This window comes from Crassostrea angulata, chromosome 2 (assembly GCF_025612915.1).
Source record: "Crassostrea angulata isolate pt1a10 chromosome 2, ASM2561291v2, whole genome shotgun sequence".
Lineage (NCBI taxonomy): Eukaryota > Metazoa > Mollusca > Bivalvia > Ostreida > Ostreidae > Magallana > Magallana angulata.
Window position 1 is genome coordinate 21,486,383 of NC_069112.1, and position 24,389 is coordinate 21,510,771.

Here is a 24,389-nt window from a genome sequence, read left to right on the forward strand (position 1 = left end):
AAACCGGGTTTATGAAAATTCAAGTCGTTCACAGAAGATTTTATACCCGCTCATTGACGTCATTTTTCACTTGAATGATCTCCCCTTTAAAGTGGGATATTATGCGTAACTTGTTAAAATTGTAAAATTATGCACAGAATAATTCTGTTTTTATCAAAGTCGTTCTTTTAAGGTCCCGTGTACCGATCACAGCCTATAATTTTCTCAAAAAATGTTTGAAAGATTTTATTATCTATTTTTTTCTCTCAGTAAGATGAAAAGATTTTCAATTCTTGTTTTCTGTTTTAAACATCAGGTAAAAATAAAATTACGATGTATTTTACACTACATTTTAAAACGCTAGTGTTTGGTTTATATTTCAGAATTTGTATTTTAAGGACTCCTTTGGTAAAAGATTTTTTAATCGTATTTTGAATCAGAATTATAAAAGCATAAACAAAATATGTAAATTGGAGCAACTCTAACTAAAGTTTGTTTTATTAATTTATTTTTGTTATGTATTTATATTTGGTACTCTTCAAAAAATACTTAAAAAGTGTGTATTTTTTAACGATAGGCGATGGTACTTCAATAGGGAGTTCACCTCATCAACCAGTCAACATTTTTACAGCACTGGAAAAATTATTCTTGAACTTTGTTTTCAGTCTTTAAATTGTTTTCAAACATTTTTTTCCTATTTCTCTTTAAAACAATCATTTTCAAAACGAATCTAAATCCATTTTAGTGTTTATCCGTATATTTAAACTCAGTGACCTAAATATTAACCATTGTCGTCAAATTAATGCAACCCACAAAGTCAGCGGCCCGAAACGGTCAAGCAATATAAACACCCGGGCTCTACGTCATTAGTCAGGGCAGAAAGGTCAAAAAGTTCCGTGTCATTGTCATTAATCGGACAACGTCCGATATGATCCAGATATTTCTGGTTCTATATATAGGTAAATTGATCCCATTCACCGGTACCTTACTACCCCCTTTTTTATAATCCTGATTCAAAATAGGATTAAAAAATCGTTTACCAAAGGAGTCCTTAAAAAACAAATTCAGAAATATAAACCAAACACGAACGTTTTAAAAATGAAATGTAAAATACATCGTAACACACTAAAAGCTATCAAACCATGAAAGAGTGGTCATTTCACACTAAAAGTTATTTAAAACTATGAAGAAAAGGTCATTTCACAAGATGATGATAATTGGTAATAAGTAATGCTCCTCAGTTATAAAAAAAATAATCAATTTTAAAAGATTGGCGATTATTTTTCTCAAGATTTTGGGTTATTGCATGAATGATAAAATAAAACTCGGTTTCACACATAACGTGAAATGAATTTGATTTTTTAATACGGTGACTGACTTAAATGATCGCATTTTATTGATGCACTTATCAATCATATACATCAGAACACCAAGTACAGAAATACATTATTTTAGAGTTATATAATTGATGAAATTTATGATAACCTTAACTGATCAGTTATATAATTATCCAACTGTGAATGTTCGAAAAATCATTCAACCGAACTTTAGCGACTGTAGTGGGCTATTATCTAAATGATGTTTAACATGTACACTACATGCATGTATTAATGCAATTTAGAATCATTTAATATGTACTTTATCTTTATGCTTAATAATGTAATACAGGGCAAAATTTGTCTGAATCAATTTATCGTTGAAGGAAAATGGTTCTGCCTCTTATTTCCACTAAAAAAGAAATTAAGGAAAGACATTGAGACAATGGGTTGCTTGTTATTTGGAATAACATTCCATTCTCCAGTTATGTCGTTTTTCAACATTGTATACAGTTATGATATGTGCAGACACAGTAAGATTTTTAACAAAGTGCATTTAAAATGAAACACTCAAGGAAATTAATTTGAGCGAGATTTCTGCGTGCATTGACTTGAATGTATGATTAATTAATCTGTGAAAATGCTATTTCATTAGATGGGTACTAAGACAATAGAATAAAAGGAAGCCCATAAATTTTGAATAGTTTGTGAGAAGCTTCATTTTGAGCTCAGTTGTTTTCATTCTTAAAGTTCAACAATTTAGTAAGTGATTAAAACAAATCAACAAGACATTTCCGATTAAAAACTATGCGTGCGTAAGTCATTGATATTTCACAATAGACGACATCAAATTTCAACTTGCTTAATAACCCGTTATTTACGTCCAAAAATCCATGGCCTTATTTAAGAGAATGTAGTTCAAAGTTTGTAGGAATTGAAATGGTTTTAATTCTAAATTGACTTTTAATTTCCAGTATCAATTTTGTTTTATGGATTTCAAAACAGTATTATTTTACATAACCTTTAAAACAATTAACGCTTACGTTAGATGTATTTTATAGCTTTAATTTAGCTTTACCATTTCCACAATATAAATGCTTCTGGAAGTTGATTCAAACCGTAAAATTTAAATGACACAGTATCAAAGCGCGATATTACGCTCTAACCGGATGTATTCTTATATCGGGTTTGAAAGGAATAATAATAGTTTAATTTTTACTTCCAAAAATCATTAATCTATACCCCTTTTTAGATAATATATATAAATATGCTTCCGGTTGCAGTTTTTTGGTACTGTTTACTAGGACTTGAGCACCAATCATGAGTTAGCATGAATGCACTTTAATGCAAACGCCATGACATCACGAAATGATCGATGGCATTATGATTTACTAATGTACCAATATTTGTTTTTCATTTTTCATTGGATATAAGTATGATTAGGTCAAAATATACATTTAAGAACATAGTCTCGATTTGAACTGTCTTTCAATGCATATTTTTTTTTCAAACTTTGGTTTTAATTTCAGGCTCAACACTTCAGACTATATAAACTATGGTTCTGGAGAGAGTATTTAGTTGTTAAATAAGTGTAAAAAAGAATATGTTAGTAACACTTGGCTAGTGATACTCAGAGAGGACAGCTTAAGAAGACTGAATTGTCACGGCCATGTTGGACTGTATCAATCTCGTTGATAATGAAGAGCTTTTTTATTAGGACGTAAAAAAAAAGCTCAAATTAAAAGGTAACATTGAGGTAGACCTGATGTTTAGTTTGTTGACGCAATAGGATTTACGCTTTTTTCTGTTGGTGACACTCACGCGCAAGTGTTGTCCATGCGGGTTTATTTTTTTTACTATCATATTTATATAATTATTATATTATATTATTATAACTGGTAAACTACAGGTTTGAAGTTGATACGTATAATATGTAAATCAACAATTTATAGTAATGTTTAATGCTTTTTTTTCAAAATTTAAAAGTCAAATAGTGAGTTATTAGCAAGATAAATAGTTTAAAATTATCTGATTTGTTTACAAAGTTCGCGTCTTGTTATTATTTATTGGTATAAAGTTCAATAAGATATTGGGGTTTTTTCTGTGAATGATATCACTATCAACACAATGAATTAGATTACCTTGTTTTCAAATTCCATACTTTACATTATCTGTAAACAAGATCCGAACTTCGTTTCCATAACAGTAACTTCTTACCTCTGTATATCCTTCATAACTTGTCTTTTAGCATTCAAATTATGTTCAATCATTTAAGATGCGCAAGTAAACCACCTTATGAATAAAAAAAAAGAAAATAAAAAATTTTGATCTAAAGTCGTGTCCAACTCCCTTTGAAATTACAAAGCAAAATTAAATGTTCTTTTCGTTTCTATGTTTACATGATACGTAAATGTGATTAAAATCGAAAATGAATATTAAGAATATTAATATATGTATTCCTAAGAAAGTGTTTTCGTTGGGGATTATTTTCACAGTGATATTGCATGTTTCTGTGTTGAGAACTTCATATTATACATTAAAATCTACAAGGATAACATTTTATTACCTGCAGTAACTTTTTAGCACACTCTTAATTTCTTATCATATTATTCATAAATATCTAATATAATGAATTAAGGGTTGAAATAAAATTAGCTTTTTTGTATGTTTACGAGCTCACAAAATCGCACAAAATTTTATTAGCATGTCAAAAATATGCTGTGTGAGGTCAATATATGTATTTGATGTGTCATAGATCTGCTTAGCGGATGACGTCCTCAAAGAAATTGTAAGAAAAACATTAACCCGTTTCCATGGTTCACAATTTTGTTTGTGTTTTATTATGATTTTATCTTTATGGTAAATAAACTGATTCAAATAAAAATTTATGACACTTCACACAAAGGCAAACTAGTTTCTGTAATCTATTTTCTATTTCTTTATAAACAGGATATAATACTTGTACTTTTGTTGTTATGAAAATTAAAATTCTAAATGATTTATGCTGTCCTATATATGTGTACCTTTGACTTAATGGTCATATTGGAAGTTTTTTTTTTTTTTTTTAACATTTTTGACGATTAAAATAAGAGCATTTTAAATCGATGACTAATATAAAGTATGTTTTTAAATGCATTTTTTTTTGGTTCCCCTCTTGACAAAGTGTTCTTTCTGTCCCTTTTTTTTTATTTTCAGTTTAATCCAATTTACCTTAAAAATGATCTTCTTTACTCCCACACACCTGAAAAGAAAACTGAATTCATGATTTTGTAGACCAGATCTTTAAGTTGTTTGCCAAAATTATAGGTTTCATAGTTCTTTTTGAAAGATATCAGGCAGGGAGGTAGTCGTCATTACATATTTATACTTTTTCTACCCCAGAATGAAACCCAATTAAATGAGTATGTGAGACTCCACGACAATTTTGTATATGGGTTATTTGCTACTCGGGTAACCGTTAAGGCCTATTGGCCTCTTGTTTCATTTATAATGCGTAAAAGATCCATTTAAGCGGTCTTTGGTGGCACAATTTAGATGTGGAATCATTTCTTTCAGGATCGAATCTAGTTGTTATCGAAACGAACCCTTACAAGTACGCTGTTGTGTTTTGTTTAAAGACAGGTCATTTCTTTTTAAATTGCAAATTTTACATAAACAATAGGAACTCTCTTTTTCATTGTGTAAAATTATATTGAAACTAAAAACTCAGTTAAGACTATCAACTTAATAAGTATTAAATAGAAAGAAATCAAAAACAATTTGTCAAATATCTCAACTTTTAAGTTTCTCAGTAAGCTAGAATTAGCTGTAAAAATCCAATTAAATTCATGCGCACAACATAATGTATATGTACTATAGTTGTATATTCAATAGTTTCAGAGTAATATATAGGTTCGATGAGCCTGGCTTGTTTAAGTTAATGAAGTATAGTTGTGATGCACTATACTTTGACATAAATATGTCACTGATAAGATATTTACTGACTTATTCACGTATTTGCTTACTATAAACCCGTTGGGCATGGTGCTAGATAAGTAAAAGTTTATGCACACATAATAAGAAATTAATAAATTAAAAACATACAGCTGCTACAGCTAATATATGTATTACTTTTACTAGTATCACTATTGTCACTACTAAGTAAAATATCGTTAAGTTTAATTGATAGCCAAGAAATTTAGTCATCTGAAATGTAGTAAAATTTATTTTATAATAACATACAACCTATTAGATGAAAAACAAACAATAAGTGAAAACTATTTATCAATATAGCATCCATATTTACTCTAGGGATTGATATCGGACAAATTCTCTGGCTTAAAGTAAATGTATCTCGGTTTTTCAAGTTTGACATTTAAAAATTTAAAGAAAATATATACAGAGTAAAAACAAAAACACTGATGCAGCTGTATATTTAGATACCTTACTGTAGAAAATGCATAATTATGCTTAAACTGCATACGCTTTTTTAAACAGAGTATACTCAGTAATCAACATGCGTAGGTAAGAAGGCCGTTAATGCTCTAAATATTTCAGGGTGTTTAATTACTTGATTTCTTTTCCTTTCTGCAAATTCTATCAAACGCATCTTTTTGACGTTCACGTTAAAAGAAAGAGACACAAATAAAAATATTTTTTTCTAGAATGTATATAGAATATCTTCCAATTCATACACGAATTCTCTCTCTCTCATTCTTTCTCTCTCTCTCTCTGCGAAAACAACTTCAAAATCAACTTTGTGTACTTGTAGCTTCAAAGAGTTGCGTAGACACCGCGTGAGGTTATTTATCTGCGATGTTGGCAACTTTAACACATAAAGCATTTAAAGTTGTCACTGCCTTTGTAATATTTCAATTTTTTTAATCTTACTTAATCTTTTAAAAGATTTTCAATGTTCAGAAGAAGCCATACATAACAACCAGTTATCAAGTAAAAGACACTTTTATTGAAGATAAAAATATTCTTGGAAAATTGTTAAATAGTACGTAAATAATATCATCAAATTATCTTTTTAATATTGAACTTAAATGTGACTTTTTGGCGATTTCTTATTAAGAAAATTATACCTCTAAATGAAGAACAATTCAAATCGATAGAAGGGAACAATCTAAGATATCTTCATTGAAAAAATATTTGTTTGTATTTTCACATGAAGAAAAACAAACATCGCACAAAGATTCAAAATGGGAAATGTTAACTTCTCCATTCAAAAGTATTCAGGATACATAATCAATTTTTTGACGTTATCATCTGGGATACTTCGTGTCCTTTGCAATGCGAAATCCCCGTAGATTTTATAGTCTTTGAAAATGGTTGAATAGTTCATTATTATCGAGATATTGCGCAAAAAAATGGTGGAAGCAGACGCTTGGAATAGAGTTTAGTTTATGTAATTTTTTTTTTGTATTTCTTACCAATTACAAAAGAGAGGAGTGCACAACCTGGAGACTGTAAATGAGTTTAACTGTACACCGTCTTCCAAGGAAATTGTAACAGGTTATAATCAACCACCTCCTTGCGACCGGATATCAACATAAGACAGAGGGATAAAAAAAAACAAAAAACTACAAAGTGATTTATCCTGAAACATGAAAGATAATTGAAAAACAAATAATTGAAATCCACGCTTAATCAAATGCCATAATTAGTAAAATCGTGTAAACCAACGGGACATAAATGTTAAAGTTTAGTAACCCAATATAAAAGTTATGTCACAGATGTGATAAAATCATGAAAAATCTGCATAAAGTGACAAGCACTTGTGCTTTGAGACATCTACCTAATTCAATTCTGATCTGGAAATTATAATGCATTATGCTATATATTTTTTTAAGATTAAATACTTTGCAAAGTGTAAAGCAAGGGAAGTCGCCGCACGCTAACGACGTCAATTCTAGGTCTTTGGCGTTCTGGTAGAATTTCGCAATTTAGTACTCAATGAAAATTGGCCACGATGCTCTATTTTACATTTTTTTCATAACGGAACTAATTACTCGTTTTCTAATTGATGGGGTAGTATATTGGATATTATTTAATGTGCGATCAGTTTGTCGAGGTCTCTTGATAGCGTCAAGAAGTCATAAATGTAGCTTTATGATATAGCTCATGATAAGATCCTAGTTTTAACTTTCCTTCTGAGCGTATATAAATTGTCTAAATCTAACTTATTTATTAACATGACATATGCTTTTATTAAACTTGGAACCACATTAAGGGTACCCTGTTCACTTGGTCTCAATTTTAGCTTGATATGTCAACTCTAGTACATTGTCTTGTGATTTCAACCCATCTGAGCAAAACATGCCCTGTATCAGTATTCGCATGTCCAGCCTTTTGGTTCCTTGATCTAGAGACAAAAGGCATTGCGTAAATATCCAAAGTGGATGGTAACGTCCTTAATTTTTTTTAACAGTTAGAAAAAGTTTATTATGTATATGTTTCAAAATATTGTGTTGTTTGGGTCTTTTTCAAATTTTGAAGAATGCAATTTATACATAAATACAAACCTTAAAAAAGACGTAAATTCATGATGCGGTGACGATGCGTATATACCATGCTATAAACATCGATATCTTGGTAAGTATTCAACAAAATTTAATAAAAATTTAAATTCAAATTAGAATGTTGATAAGAACAATTTTTATGTATCATTTCATACAATACAGCGCTAGAGTGAAACGCAGTGAATAGCGTGACATTACTTTTGGATCAACCCTTGTAACTAACTCAAAATATGATAGAAATGGACAAATCTGATATTCACATTGCTTAGATTATTTAGAAATCATGGTTTTTAAATTACGTGCGTATTTCATCTGAATTACTTTGATGATAATATTTGTAAGAACTGACACGGAGGCTCATTTTATATTATTATATGCTACGGTACAAAGATTTTTATTATTCCTCCTAAATTATAAAAAAAAAGATATGATTCTATTCAGTAACTCTTTAGCTCACTTTTAATTTTCTTGTTGCATTATTCAAAAGTATTAAAAATCATGTTTTGTGGGGATTAAATAAAATAGTGTGTTGTGTGATATTTGTGGCTGTTAATGGGCTCCACAAAATTGTTTACGTGCACAAAATTTTATCAGCATATCAGAATACGCTGTGTGCAGTCAACATATGCATTCAATGTATCCCGTGCTTACCAGATGTCGTCCTAAAAAAATTATAAGAGAAACATTAACCCTTTTCCATGGTTCACAATTTTGTCTGTGCTTCATTATTACTTTCATGATGACTAAACTGATTTAAATAAAATTTTATGACACTCCACACTTGTTTATAGTTTATTTTATTTTCATAAACATATAATGAACACAAGATGTGTACTTTTGATGTTCTGAGCATGTAAAATTTAAACGATTCAGACCGTTTCATATAATATATTCTTTTAGCTTAAAGGTCATCTTGGAATATTTTAAAACTTTTTTGTGGACTACAATAAGAATATTTTAAACTGACAGCTTATAAAAATTATCAATTTAAAATGCACTGCTTTATTTACCTTTTAGTTTTTTTTTTAATCTTTTCTTTAATTCATAATGCTTAAAAGATGCAGAGAAGTCCAAAATCTGGTGTAAACTAAGATTTATGTTTATGCATATGCACGAGTCAGTGGCATTGGGAGCAAATTGAAAGTTGGAGGGGGTGGCTAGATTTTTAACCTTTGTTATAGTTATGTATATTTTTGCACAAAAAGTTCGTGGGGGGGGGGGGGGGGGGGACCCAGCCCTCTTCCCTCCCATAGCCCTCCTCTAGTTCCGACGCCTATGCGAGTAGAAATATTATACAGTACATATAGTACAGCTATATGTACTAATATTCATACTGCTACTACTATTATTACTTCTGTCACTACTTTAATAGTTAAAATGTTATTAACTTCCGTTGATTGGCAATACATTTAACATGACAATTTAAGTGATCTAACGTTCGGTAAAATTTGTTTCATTATTACCTACAATAGCTGAATGAAAAACAAACATTACTTGAAAAATATTGATGAACTTTAATATGCATAAATTTAGTTGGACAAACTGATTAACTCAAACTAATTGTATATTGACTTTTGGTTTATCAAATGTGACATACAATGATTAAAAAATAAATAAACAATGAACAAACAAAAAAGATTGATCAAACTTTATATCTAGACACCTTATTGAAGATAATTAACGGGCGATAAAATTTGATACAATCATTTTTTTTTTCAAGCAGAAAGTATACCAATAATCACTATATTTAATTAATGTAAATTTTTAATTGATGTATTTACTACCAATAACGAAGGAGAGGAAGTACACAACCTGGAGACTGTAAATTATTGTAACTCTGCATACAAACCGGTGACATGCAAGGAAGTCGATACATTTAATAATCCACCACCTTCTGACGGCCAGAATTGAACATGTACCTATATGTATAGAGACGGGATGGATAGGATTAACCACGAAACCATTCATCTGAAAACGTGAAAGATCAATAAATCACAATTTATTGACACCCACGCTTAATCATAGGCAATGAATAGACAAACCCTAATATATGCCTCTTAAATTACTTAGAAATCGTAATTAAACAATTCTATGGATATATTCATCTGAATTACTTTGATAATAATATTTGCAAGAACTGAGACATTGGCTCGTTTCATATTTATTCTACTGTACAAAATTTTATTCCCCACATTTTTATCTGAAAACAGACTATAACTTGCATTTAATTTAATTCTTTTGTTCCCCATCTGCACCCCAGTCTTACCTACCTAACACAGATTTACCTGTATTTTACCTGTATCTTTTTCTAAATGTTGGCTATCTTCTCCTACTTTTGATAATCAAATTATATCAAAGGTAACCCATTTTGACACCTGTTTGTCTAGTTAAATGGTTTATCGTTGTTTTATAGGTGGCTGATTTGTCAAAAAATAAACAAGAAATCACATTGTAAATTCTTTACATATCATTTGTTGAATTTTAAACTTTATCTAGAATAAAATAATGTACTTATTTTATTTTTAAAATTTGAACATATTTTGTTATCTTCATACAGATCTCTTCTTCTCAATATGACAAATATGCAATTTCAACATATGTGACTATATCAAATATTTTAATTACCTAACTGGAGAGTGATGGCTATGATTTTGTTAAAACTGGTTGTTTTTATCTTAACTTTTAGATTAGAATACAAGACTTTGAAACCTTTGATCTTGTAGAAAAGTATATATACTACATTGACAAATAAAATTTAAGTCTCCTTTAGTCCTTGTTCTTACCCTCTAGTATTTATTTTCAAATGTTATCAAAGAAAAAGAAATTTTCCACTCGATCACTGCAATAAAATGTATAAATATACATGAATTAAATTAAAAATCAATGCTCCCGTTACAATCATTTAAAGGTTTAGGGTACGAATGCACTTCATGAAAAAAAAAGAAGAAGAAACGCAGCGTCTTTCCTATCCAAGGTTAAATTAAACTAGAAGCAGTTTATTAAGACCTTGGCCTTTCGGTAGGATGTCACAATCTATTTCTTGCATTAAAACAAAAAATGTTGCCGGTTTCGAGTGAAATATACATGATTGCTTAGTCTTCGCCAGACAAATCCTGTTGATTTGAAAGAGCCATGGCTGAGTGACCAGCAATGAAACAAACAGGCCTACGTCACATTGATTCTTGACATAACAACCCAAAGTCCAAACACTTGTTAAATTGGTTCTACATACATGAATTCAAAATTTATTTAAGGAATGTTCTACTTATTTATGTTCTACGCTGTAAAATATATTGGGACAGAAAACGATCTATGAACCCCAAATTAGTTGATAAAGTGATAGTGAAATCAATTTTTAAACTTAAAAAAAATTTTTTTTGTCATTATGGTTGCTGATTTGTTTGATGCTTTGTGATGAATTGAGAAATTAAGACATGGACAATACTTGTTTTAAAGTTATATATCTTCAATGATTAGGAAAAAAGAGACAAACAAATAAATAAATAAATATTGATGTGTTAAACGGGTATTCCAAACATTTGAGATTTTTCGTTTTTTAAACCCAAAAAGCGGTTAATAAAGCAATAATAGAAGCTTTGTAAATGCCCTTTTTTTCAATTTGTCTTTAAAGTTGCGTACATGTTTGAAATTAAGTTAAAAGTAAAACACTGACACTACTTTTTTTTATTAGATATTTTACAATAGAGCAAATGCAAAGATCCACGAAAAGAAATCAGAACAAACACACAAATAAAACACATCGATATGGTAAACGTACGTTTATTTATCTGAGGTTTTATGTAGAGTAAGGTACACGTATGGTCCATTAAGTATCAATTAAACATTTTTAATGACCGTGGTATGCTTCCATTAAACCATTCATCCGGAATGCAGAGCGAAGGCCGTGGTGCTCCAAATATACGGCTGCTCTACGTTCCGGTAGATCGGATGTGTCATTCGATTTATCACTGGTCACTCACCCAAAACGGTAGGTAACCAGTCTTTAATCCACACAGTAAAAACATGTCTAAACTGCATTGTCATGTCCTGACTCAGTGATTTGTTATCATGCATCACAAATCATACAGCTACTTTCAATGAACCCGATTTACAATTTCTTCAAGAAGATTAGAAATATTAAGGAGAGAGAGAGAGAGAGAGAGAGAGAGAGAGAGAGAGAGAGAGAGAGAGAGAGAGAGAGAGAGAGAGAGAGAGAGAGATGGTGTTGATTAAGGTCAAAATCTTCTAAATGAACAGTGCCTACAGGTTTATGAAACATAACATAGAAACTTGAATTTTTTCAAATAATGCTTCTTTAAAAAATTGTGCAGGGTGTATCGGCGCTAAAATGTGTGATAATCAACGTGAAAATTATGGTAAACACAAGGAAAAATAAACTGCCATTTTCTATGAATTATGAAGAAATCTTGGAGTTTTGTTCATTGTTGACTAATTACATATCTTGAATACATAGAGTTTCTCCTGAAACGCCAGTAAAAAGTTCTTGACTACCTTGATAGCTGATGGTGAACTAAATTGGAATGACTTTTCCCGTGATTGAATGTCGAATATTGAATGTTAAAATTTTTTTTCAGTGTCTTCATAATTCCTGTAAAGCTGAAACATATGAGAAAAAAAAATTATCAAAAAAAGTCACGCCAATGATTCAATCACCAAAAGAACAGTACAAGAAGAATCATTTGCTAAATCCTGACCATCAGCGTTGGAAATGTATTATGAATATAAAGTTGTTTAAAGAATACGAGTTGAAATATCTGACAACTTTACTTACTAGAAAAATAATGTTACAAATAACTTTATTGATTTATATTATAAGCCTTTTATCGAAGTGAATGTGTTTATAACTTTTTATTTTACATCAAATTTGAAAATTAATTTTTGTAACTAGTGTTTTATCTAATGACATCTTATTTGATTTTCAATTTATCCTTCCAAGCTTTACACTACTGCAAATATTTAATTCATCATTTGGTTGCTTCAGTTTGCGATAGATGTCTCCACATTACAATTTCTTAATATGACAATCCGATGATGTCACGCATCTCGTTTGAAATGACGCTAGGGTATTTGCTTCAAAATCCAAAATATTAGTATTTACACATAAGAACTGTGTAATATAATGAAATTGAAGGGCATTTGAAACAATGTATCATAGTTTGAGATGGTAAATGATTTTTATCTGATTTGTTTGGTCTTTTCTATTCCTTTGCAGGATTAGGAAAATTTGTATTTTATTCATAATTTTTTTTTATCGAATTCATTTAAAAGTCAACACGTTGGGTATGTTGTGTTTCCAAGGCCAAACATAAAAAAATTCATACACACTGAGTAAAAAGCATCTTGCTTACATTATTGTTACAATTTTTGACGATAAACATGAAATAAACATTTACATGAAAGAAACAAATCACATCGACTATGTGAGAAGCATGGGTTAACAAGATAAAAAAAAACACATGAAAGAAAAAAAATCAAACTATGTCGAGGGCTGTGTGCAACAAAGTAAATCAATTGGTTTCTTGATTATCTCCAATGCACTTACATCTTATACCCCATGAAATGCATGAAAGACAATTGATGCACGAAAGAAATAGAATCCATCCAATTGTATTGAAGAATGAGATCAATAGAGTGGGTTAACCAACTTCCTGGTCTTCTTTGCAGCAGTCACTTCATATACATTGAACATGTAAGTGGTGAAAGTCCCGCTACAGTAGTTGAAAACTTCGCCTGCATTTGTCCTGGATGCACAAAGAATTCAGCATATGATAAATGCTTACTTCTCAAACACGAACCTGTGTAAGTATTGCAAATTTTACAGAGGTCTGCATATTCAAGCAATTTAGCTTTGTCCATCACATAAAGATAAACAGCGAAGTACGGATAAATGCTTGCACTAATTCGTATACCAAACACAAGCTCACCAGGAGTGTCTTGGAGAATTCGAGTGTCAATGGTCTGCCAAACACAGGGTTACATGGAAGCAGCTGCAATGTTATATAATTTGGTTTTCTTTTATCAAAGTTTAAATACCCATATTGATTAAAGTCCAAAGATATAAACAAAAAGTTGACCTAAAAATTGTTATGAAACGACTAAATAACATTATAAAACATTTTTGGGACCGTCGGTGGTTAAGGTTACATGAAGTCGCTTAAACATTATTTTCCTAAATTTTACACAAAGGTCATTACTTATTTTTTGTCATCATCTTTAAGGGTTCTATTTTGAAGAAGATGTAGAAAAACTGCACCAGTGGAAGATGGAACTGCATGCAATTGAATAAGTAAATACATATAACATCTAAACTTCTGCTGTACAGATACCTAATATATTCGTTTAAGGTACGGTTTCTGCTCATACCACTTTCATGCGGCTATGTTAAAACTTTTTTCTAAGGCTATTAATGTTTTTTAATTTTTTTTCATTACTAACCCATCATCGGCAAAGCAAACCAAACACACACGTTAAGTCGTATACAAGTCTTCGATTGACGTTGACATTATTTATTAGATGTTTCTATCCGAGAGAGACTTTGTTTGGTTCGTCAGTTTGGTGCCAAATTGATCGTTAAATTTTCGGAGAAAACACCAAATTAGTGTCTTTGATGTATTCAATCTTCGGTATTTTGAAATATATGTTAACATTTTCTTGGAATTGATTATTATCTCGACAAAAAAGAGTGTGTTACATCGCTGAAGCTTTTAAATAAAATTAGTTGTAAAAATATATTTTCAGCGAAGATTTAAAGAAAATATGAATATAAAAACGTAATAAAATATGAGTTTCATTATTTTTTTGGAATTGCATTAAACTAGTTTGTAAAGCATTAATATTCATTACCAATAAACTTAGCATTTTTTTTGTTTAATGTTATTTCAATTTTTATCGTCAAAACATCCGCCAAATCTCCTTTTTAAAAAGGAAAACAGTGTTGCAAAACACATCAAAAGAAATACAAATACAAAAAGATCGTTATTTATTAGACTACAAAATTGGGGCTTCAATTTTATATTCTTTAAGGGGGGATAAGAATGTATCAAACTATTTACGGAGTAATTATGTCTAGCCATTCAGAATGCTTTCATCAAATATGATACCAACACAATTATTCATACCATTACCAGCCAGTCTAGTCTTTAAAAAACGTTAATTTCACGACTTTTTTAAAAAAACAAATTACTAATGATATTTAAGTCAAATATAAATTTTCAACAAAACAAAAACAAATTAAACATTTTAAGTGTTTTAAAGAATATCAGCCATGAAATCGAAAATTAATCGCTTTTTTTAATGCTTCACTATAATGTGATTTTATAGCCACATATATATAAATGAATTGCCAATAAAAAGTAATATATTATCTTGAGCAGCTCGAGGGTATACAGTGTTTTTTTTTGTCTCTGCAAAACTAAAGAACTTTAATATGCTGTTCTTATTATCTTGTTGGCATAATTAAGTACTCGTGTGTGTTTCATATGCAGTTGCAGTAGTGCGGTTTATTATCTTTATAGAGGCTGTTAAAAGACTGTCTCATTTTATTTAATGAACATATTGGGGTATCTTATGTAATATAAAAGGTGAAAACCGCAACCAAATCGAATTCTGCGCACGAAAAACATCTGCTGAAGGCTTCGATCTGTCTTTAAAAACACTGATTAAATTAAACATATCAGTGCTGAATGAAGAAAACAACAAATTTCTTCAGTGATAACAAAATGATTATCCAATAAAAATCGAAGTGCGTATGTACGAGTGTTGACCTAAAAGTAATGTCACTGATGCGGTAACATCGTGAAAAATCCGCGTAAAGTGACAAAAACCTGTACTTTGAGATATCTAGCTAATTCAATTCAGATCTGAAAATTCTAATGCATTATGATAAATATTTCTGAAGATAATATATTTTGTAGAGCATGAAGCACCGATAGTCACCGCACGCTAGCGACGTCATTTGTAGATCGTTGGTGTTTTGGTAGAATTTTGTAATTTAGTATTCTTAAAAATTAGCCACGATGCTCTTTTTTACATTTTTTTCATAAAGTAACTAATTACTCTTTTTGTAACCGATGGGGTAGTATTTTTAATGTGCGATCAGTTTCTTGAAATCTCTTCAAGCAGTCATGAACGTAGCTTTATGATATAGCTCAATACGTAAGAACCTAGTTTTAGCTTTCCTTCAGAGCGTATATCTTCTGTCCATTTAATTTAAGATGACATATACTTTTATTCGATATTCGAACCACGTTAGGTACCCTGTTAATTTGGTCTCAATTTTAAATTGAAATCTCAATTCCAGTTCATTGTCTAGCGATTTCTATCCATCGAAGCGAAAAATGCCTCGTATTACTCGTCGTATGTCCAGTCTTTTTATTCCTTGATCTAACGACAAAATGCATTGCGTAGATATCCGAAATGGGCGGTAATTTTCCGTACTTTTTCAAAACCGAAAAAGTCTATGATATATCTGTTTCAACAAATTGTGTTGTTTTGGTCTTTTTCAATTTTTCAAACATGTAATTTATACATAAATAGAAACCTTAAAAAAGACGTAAATTCATGATGCGGCGATGTCAGTAATATATCATGCTATAAACATCAATATCTTGTAAAATATTCAAAGAAATTTCATCAAAATTTTACTTCAAATTAGAACTTTGATAAGAAAAATGTTACCGTGTCATTTTATACAATACAGCGCCAGTGTGAAACGCGGTGCATAGCGTGACATTACTTTTGGATCAACTCTTGTAGTTGCTGTTTGTTTGAAAGAGCATCGTGTGGATCATAAAACACAATCATAGCTCTAGGGATTTAACAGCAATAATTTAGTAATAAGTTTACCGTCTTTTTCAAAGATTTTTAAAGAACAAAGTTATTCATTATTGGATAAAATCAGCTGTATCGTTTGGGAGAAAGAATGGGTTATCTTCCTTATACCAGTCGTCATTTGTAAAATTAGTCAATGAATTATATTGATAAACGTTCATTTGGACATTGATAATGAAAGCAAATGATAAATTATGCAGCCTAAAGTCGTCAAACAAAAAATTAGAATTAAACAAAAAGTAAACAGAAATAGTCATTTGTTTCAAGATCAGACAATGTTTAGTTTTACAGATCATGTTTTCCTAAACGGGCTGATCTGTTTTTGAAATAAAACATTTATATAATGATTTTTTTTTCTTTTTTATGATAATTCGTTCTGTATTTTTACACGAAGTAAATCAATTACTGAATTAGAAAACAACTTTCAAAGAGTTCGTTGAATTGGGTAAGCAAATTAGGACCTGATAATTCTATAAATGGTTTATGTACGTAGTTGATGTTTGTTTAAAAGAGCAAAATCACAGTTTGTTGATTTTTAAAAAAGAATCGTGGGTAGAAAGCTTTAAACTACAAAATTTCTAAATTTTTCAGGTTCAGTTGGTAGTAAGTTTAAACTATTTAAAGATCAATGCTATTCATATCAGTTTTGAATCAAATCGTTGGGATTAAGAATGAGTTATCTTCCATATACCAACCATCTGTAGTAAAAAGCCAATGAAATATATTGACGTACGTTCATTTTTACCATGATAATGAATGCAAATGATAAATTTTGTAGTCTTAAGTTGTTAAAGTTAAAACGAATTAAAGTCAAAAGTGAAACAACCATTTGTTTATATACATTATATGATATATTATATGGAATGAATATTTACTTTAATAAATCCATTTTTATGTTTAAAAAACCACTGAAAGGCAGGCGACCGTTTCACTAACGTATCGTAGATCGTAAACGTAAACGTGAAAGTAGCACGTAAGTGCGTTTCACTAAGAGTTGCGAGTTGCGAGTGACAATGGAAATTCCTCTTAAGTAGTCTAGGAGCAATCTGAGGCACTCTTAAAACGATTTGCGTGCGCGTAAACAAAAAGTAAAATGGCTGCCGTTTTGCTATTAGCAGACAAGCTCGGATATATTTTCGTCGACAAAGGATTTTCCGTGATCGGACAAATGCCCTCGATTATCTAAATGATACAGAGGTTATTGAGAGGTAAAGCTTACCTAGAGCCTTTTTGTATAAACTCATCGACTTGGTGAATGAAGACGTAACAAGAGGCCCAGGGGCCACATCGCTCACCAGAGCAACAATTTCCTTAATTCTGATCAAATTAGCATTACAGTATCAAAATATCTTGACAACTAAGTACAGTAGATCTTGCTAAAAAAAATTGAAAATCTGCCAATTTTTATCCACCTCTTCTTTTTGGTAATTACCAAGCCCCTTTTGTTGTTGTACCTGTAAGAAGATTTTTCTCTATTCCTATATACCCCCGCCCCCCCCCCCCATTTCGTGGCCCAACTTTACTCTAGGGAATCATGGTTTCATCAAACTTAAATCTGCATAATCTGTGCTTTCACACTAAGTACTGAGTTTTGGACCGAAAACTTTCCCAGAATATTTTTAAAGATTTTCTTTATAGATTCCTATGTAAAAATTCAAACCGCCATCACGGCCCCGCCTTACCACTAGGGACTGTGATTTTGCAAACTTGAATTTACACTACCCGAGGATGCCTCTACACAAGTTTAAGCTTTTCTGGCCAAATAGTCTTTAAAAGAAGATTTTTAAAGATTTTCTCTATATAATTTATCCCCCATTGTGGCCTCACCCTACCCCTGGACTATTATTTCAACAAACTTGAATCTATACGATCTGGGGATGCTTCCACTAGAATTTGGGCTTTCCTGGCTTAATAGTTTTGAGAAGAAGATTTTTAAAGATTTTCTCTATATATATAAACTTGATCCCCCAATTGTGGCCCCGCCCTACCCCCAGGGACCATGATTTGAACAAACTTGAATTTACATTAACTGAAGATGGTTACACCCCAATTTGAGCTTTCTTGGCCAAACAGTGTTTAAAAGAAATTTAACATTTTTAAAAGATTTTCTCTATATATTCCTGTATAAAAATGCATCCCCCAATTGTGGCCCCACCCTACCCCCGGGGACAATGATTTGAACAAACTTGAATCTACACTATCTGAGGATGCTTCCACTTAAATTTGAGCTTTCCTGGCCAAATGGTTTCTAGAAGAAGATTTTTAAAGATTTTCTCTATATATTCCTATGTAAAACTTGATCCCCCAACTGTGGCCCCACCCTACCCCCAGGGACCATGATTTGAACAAACTTGATTCAACACTATCTGAGGATGCTTCCATTCAAATTTGAGCTTTCCTGGCCTAATAGTTTTTGAGAAGATTTTTAAAGATTTTCTATATATACTTCTATGTAAAACTTGATCCCTTCCATGTGGCCCCTCCCTACCCCTGGCGACAATGATTTGAACAAATTTGAATCTACACTACATGAGGATGCTTCCACTTTAATTTGAGCTTTTCTGGCCCCACCCTACCCCCGGGGACCATGATTTGAATCTAAACTATCTGAGGATGCTTCCACTCAAATTTGAGCTTTCCTGGCCTAATAGTTTTTGATAAGAAGATATTTAAAGATTTTCTATATATATTCCTATGTAAAACATGATCCCCCAATTGTGGTCCCAACCTACCCCCGGGGACCATGATTTGAACAAACTTGAATCTACACTATCTGAGGATGTTCCCATTTTAATTTGAGCTTTTCTGGCCCGATAGTTTTTTAGAAGAAGATTTTTAAAGATTTTCTCTATATATTCCTATGTAAAACTTGATCCCCCTCATGTGGCCCCTCCCTACCCCTGGGGACCATGATTTGAACAAATTTGAATCTACACTACCTGAGGATGCCTCCACACAAGTCTAAGCTTTTCAAGCCGAATAGTTTTTGAGAAGACGATACCAACAAATTTTCAATAATTCTCAATTATCTCCCCTTTAAAGAGAGCGTACGCGTGGCCCTTCATTTGAACAAACTTGTATTCCCTTCACGTAGTGTTGCTTTGTGCCAAATTTGGTTGAAATCTGCCCAGTGGTTCTTGAGAAGAATATGAAAATATGAAAAGTTTACAACAACGACGCCAACGACGACAACGACAGACAACGGACACATTGTGATCAGAAAAGCTCACTTGAACCTTTGGCTCAGGTGAGCTAAGAAGGCTGACAAGATGAAGCAACTCCTTGCCAACATCAACACAGGTATTGAAATATTGTGAAGCACGAGTCCGACACTTTCTACATGCTTATTTGTGACACACTATAAGAGTTATCTTTCTTTATTTCACAATGCAATCAGTTCGATTTAATTTGATATGAAATATATATAAGAACATGTAAAAACAGTTCAGCAAAAGACCAATGAATATGATTAAGTTTGCTCTGTGATTAGGTATGCAGTAATAGAGAGAGAGAGAGAGAGAGAGAGAGAGAGAGAGAGACAGAGACAGAGACAGACAGACAGACAGACATCAGAGAGACAGAGAGAGAGAGAGAGAGAGAGAGAGAGAGAGAGAGGTTGGGGAATTTAAGTAGGCCTAGATACGATTGCGCCAACGATGTAGCACCTTTTCAAATAGAAGAACATTTTCAATATTTTACAAAATTTAGTAAATATATATCAAGTAAAATGCAAATAACACAGCACTTAGTAACTTGCTTTTAAGAAAATGTCTAAAACGACAGTAATAACTCGGCTTCTTCAGGTGTTTTTAAAGAGGCATATGGAAAATTGATGAGAATACAATAGAAAATTATATACGTATATATAAGTATATTTGAACCTTTAAAAACTACAATCCCATAAAAATATCTTCTATACTATGTTACAAAGGCATCGTAGTGCAAAACAACATTTAATTCAACCATTTTGGTTGAATGTGGTCTTTGTACTGCAAATAATGTAAATATTGGGCGTATTTCAATATTTAAAAGACATTGTGAATAGTTGCTGTAAGTGAATTGATGTATGATATAGTAATACAAGGAAATCGAGGTCTTAGTACTCTTCCAACACCCCACACCTATCTGCGTCTACATGTATGGCAAGTCATCTCTCTCTCTCTCTCTCTCTCTCTCTCTCTCTCTCTCTCTCTCTCTCTCTCTCTGACACACACGTATGTAATAAAAGGTTCAACTATTTATGATACGTACACTTTTTCAGGTTCTAGTGACAGTAAGATACTTGTCGAAGGCAGCTTTTTTCTCAGAGTGCGGCGACCTACACAATATCTCTAGGGCTAGTGTTTCAAGAGCAGTTGGTAACATGACTAAAAGCATTTGCAATGGGCTCCATCACATCCATTTTCAAGCTGGTTTGCTCAAGTTGAAATTTATAGTACATGTACCACCATACATGTATAGATATCATTGATTTTGGATGTATTAAATATAATTATTACATCTATTGAATTTTAGCACATCTTTATAAATATACATCTACATGAATGTGACAGTCCAGTTCGCTTTGCGAAAATTGTCGTCCATTTCGCGGATCGTGTCGTCTCTCAAAGATTGTTACCGCTGTTGACTGAAGATTTCCGCAAAGTTGGACGAAACTCGCAAATCGTAAGTGCTACGTTTACGATAGGTTTTGTGAAACGTCGGATACGTGCACATCCGGAAAACGTAAGTGTACTTGTGCGTTTAAGATCTACGAATTGTTAGGAAACGGTCGCCAGATACTTCGATAAAACAATGACACTTTTATATGATTGAGCTGTTGTAATTTTAAGAGCATGAACACGTTTATGTAAGACAGGCTCGGTGGTCAATAAATTAACCGTAAGATCCAACTTATACTTTTGAAAATGATTTGTTGAGATATAAACTATTATTTGTTAAGAAACATTTTTTAACTTTAAAATTTGAACGCTATTCTATATCTTAATATATTTTTAAGTAGTGGAAATACATTGATATGAACTAACAGAGATTTCCATATTTTCACTGATATACGCAGACGACACGGTAATCGTACTCTCCTCCCGATTTACAGTCAATGTTGTATTCCTTTGAGGAAATACATATAGAAATGATCATTAACAACAAAGGTTTAAAAACTTGAATAAAGTATTCCTTTTAAAGGAATGATCGGTATGAGTATGGCTAATTGTAAGCATGAACTGTTTGTATGTTATACTAAAGGATTAATCGCACTGTTTAGTTCATTTCCGAAAAAGCATGACATAAAGTAACTCATGTGCACTTCTCAACCAAAGTTGTACGCATGTAAAGATAAAAAAAATACCATCAGTCATTTCATTATGTAACTATATATATCGTGTCTTTTTTTTATCCTTTGTAGAAAGCATAACTAAATACGTCCAAAAAGTCTAGAACTTTCACTCTTAAACATATATAGAGATAAAAAATCATTTTGATTAATTATAAAATACATGTATTTTTTGTGTTAACGGTCAACCCAAATAAAGTTATTAATCGTGCATTTGGGCAGAATGTTTTTTCAAGTGTTCAAAACCTGTGAGTTTTTTTTAATATTGATTTTTTTTCTATCATCAAATAATTGTGTTTTGAAATCATGTTATATTGATATCTAGAATCAAACGTTATTAAAAAATAATTCAAAAGTGGGCTTTTGACATTAGGAATATGTTATCAAGAATTCGATAAGTAAACTTGTGGATGAATTTATTTTGTTTTAAAAATCTATAATATTTTTTACCAACAGACAAACGTTTCCACTTCTATTCTTTGATTACATTACCTTCAGCTGAAACCTTAGAAATTATTTTTACCGAGTTTAGGGGTATACATATGAAACATTGATGAGTGCCAGGCATTACATGATCACACTAACTTTTTAGAAATAAAATGGCGGCCAATATGGGGCGCCCAGGTCTGGAAAAAACGTTTAACCCATAGTTCTTCTGATGTTAATCAGTTTTGAATCAAATCGATGAAATAAAGAATGAGTTACCTTCCTTATACCAGCCACTGGTTGTAAAAAAAAATGACATGTATTGATATATGTTCATTTTAACATTGATAATGAAAGCAAATGATAAATGGTGCTGCTGCAAAAAGTCCTAACAGTTAGAACGAAGTAAAGACAAAAGCAAAACAACCATTTGCTTATATCCAATATATAATATTTTAACAGAAAACGTTTCCACTTTTAGTTCTTTTAACCACATAACCTTCTGTTAAAACCTTAGAAAGTTTTTTTTTCTTAAGTTTAGGGGCATTAAACATTGATATGTGCCAATCATTCAATGATAGAAGTAACTTTTTGAAACCAAATTGGCGGCCAAAATGGTGGCGCCAAAGGCTGGAAGAAATTTTACAGCCCATAGTTCCCTGATTCCACTCTCATTTAATCACTGCTTTTTTCTATATATGTGTTATCTTAAATACTCGCTGCGCTCGGTATTAGAATTAGTTGTCACGTATGCATTGACCTAAAAAGTGTTCATAGCCCTTGCATAATCATAAAACGATTGTAGATAACACATTTCCTAAAAGTACATCTGTAGTTCTAAAAAAATATGCCACAATTTTTGCTTAAAATCAATTATAAAACATCATTTTAGACAACTGGGGCCCGTTTCACAAAGATTTCCTAAGATGTTTCCTAAGATAGAACTTAAGATATGCCTAAGTTATAACTTAGGAAGTTCCTAAGATTTGTCATAGATGTTTCACAAAACTTTCTTAGCGTATCGCAGTTGACTTATCTTTAGATACAATGTAAGCCACTTTCATATCATATTGGTAATTCTAAATTGATACAGTTTATTTAAATTCTTTAAATTTAAATATGGCACGAATGTTAACTATTTCATTGAATGTAAAAATTCATTCCCTTATTCACCTAGAAACATTTTAGAAATAAAAGTAAAACGTGTAAATAGAGTGTACATAGTGTAGTGTCTATGTACATGTACTAAAATGTTGTATGATATTTTTACATTCACATGCATACAAGAATAGATCAAAATTACGTAATAAATTCGTATAGTTTATTTTTTTTAATTTGAGAGAATAGATAGATCGTACTTTATTTTTTATTTTTTAGATATATATATTTCGTTATTTATATTTTGATATTATTTTTGGACCGCATAAATTAATTTAAAAAAAATTGGTCACTGCTATAATTTCTGTTATGTTTATAAATGTTCGAGTGTGTTTTTTTGTCTTGTTGGTCCATTTTAAAAAGCATGTATTATCGTATACTGATATGATTATTCCTAAATCTAAAAACGATCGTTGAAATAGCCAGATGCTTTTACTGTTTCATACGTTATGTTCCCAATGGAATACAATAACCATATGCAGTGACAAGTTTGATTTGGAATATTTGAAATGGACATATGTGGGCCTTTTAAACTAAGTTTTTTATAACGCTAGTTTTCTTGTAATGATTGATATGAAAATGGTGTGTTTTCTTTTGTTTTTACAAAAAGAACAAATTGAAATTCGCAAATAAATGCATCTCGGATGATAGAAGAAACGAGGATATAAGGCAAGATTTTCAGTTACTGTATTAAACAGCATTCCTATGGAGGATATAGCGTCGACATTCCTAAAACACTTCCCGGTCATTCCTACCCCCATCCCCCAACAAAAAATTCAATTCACACCCCCCCCCCCCGCCCAAAAAAAAAAACACAACCCACAC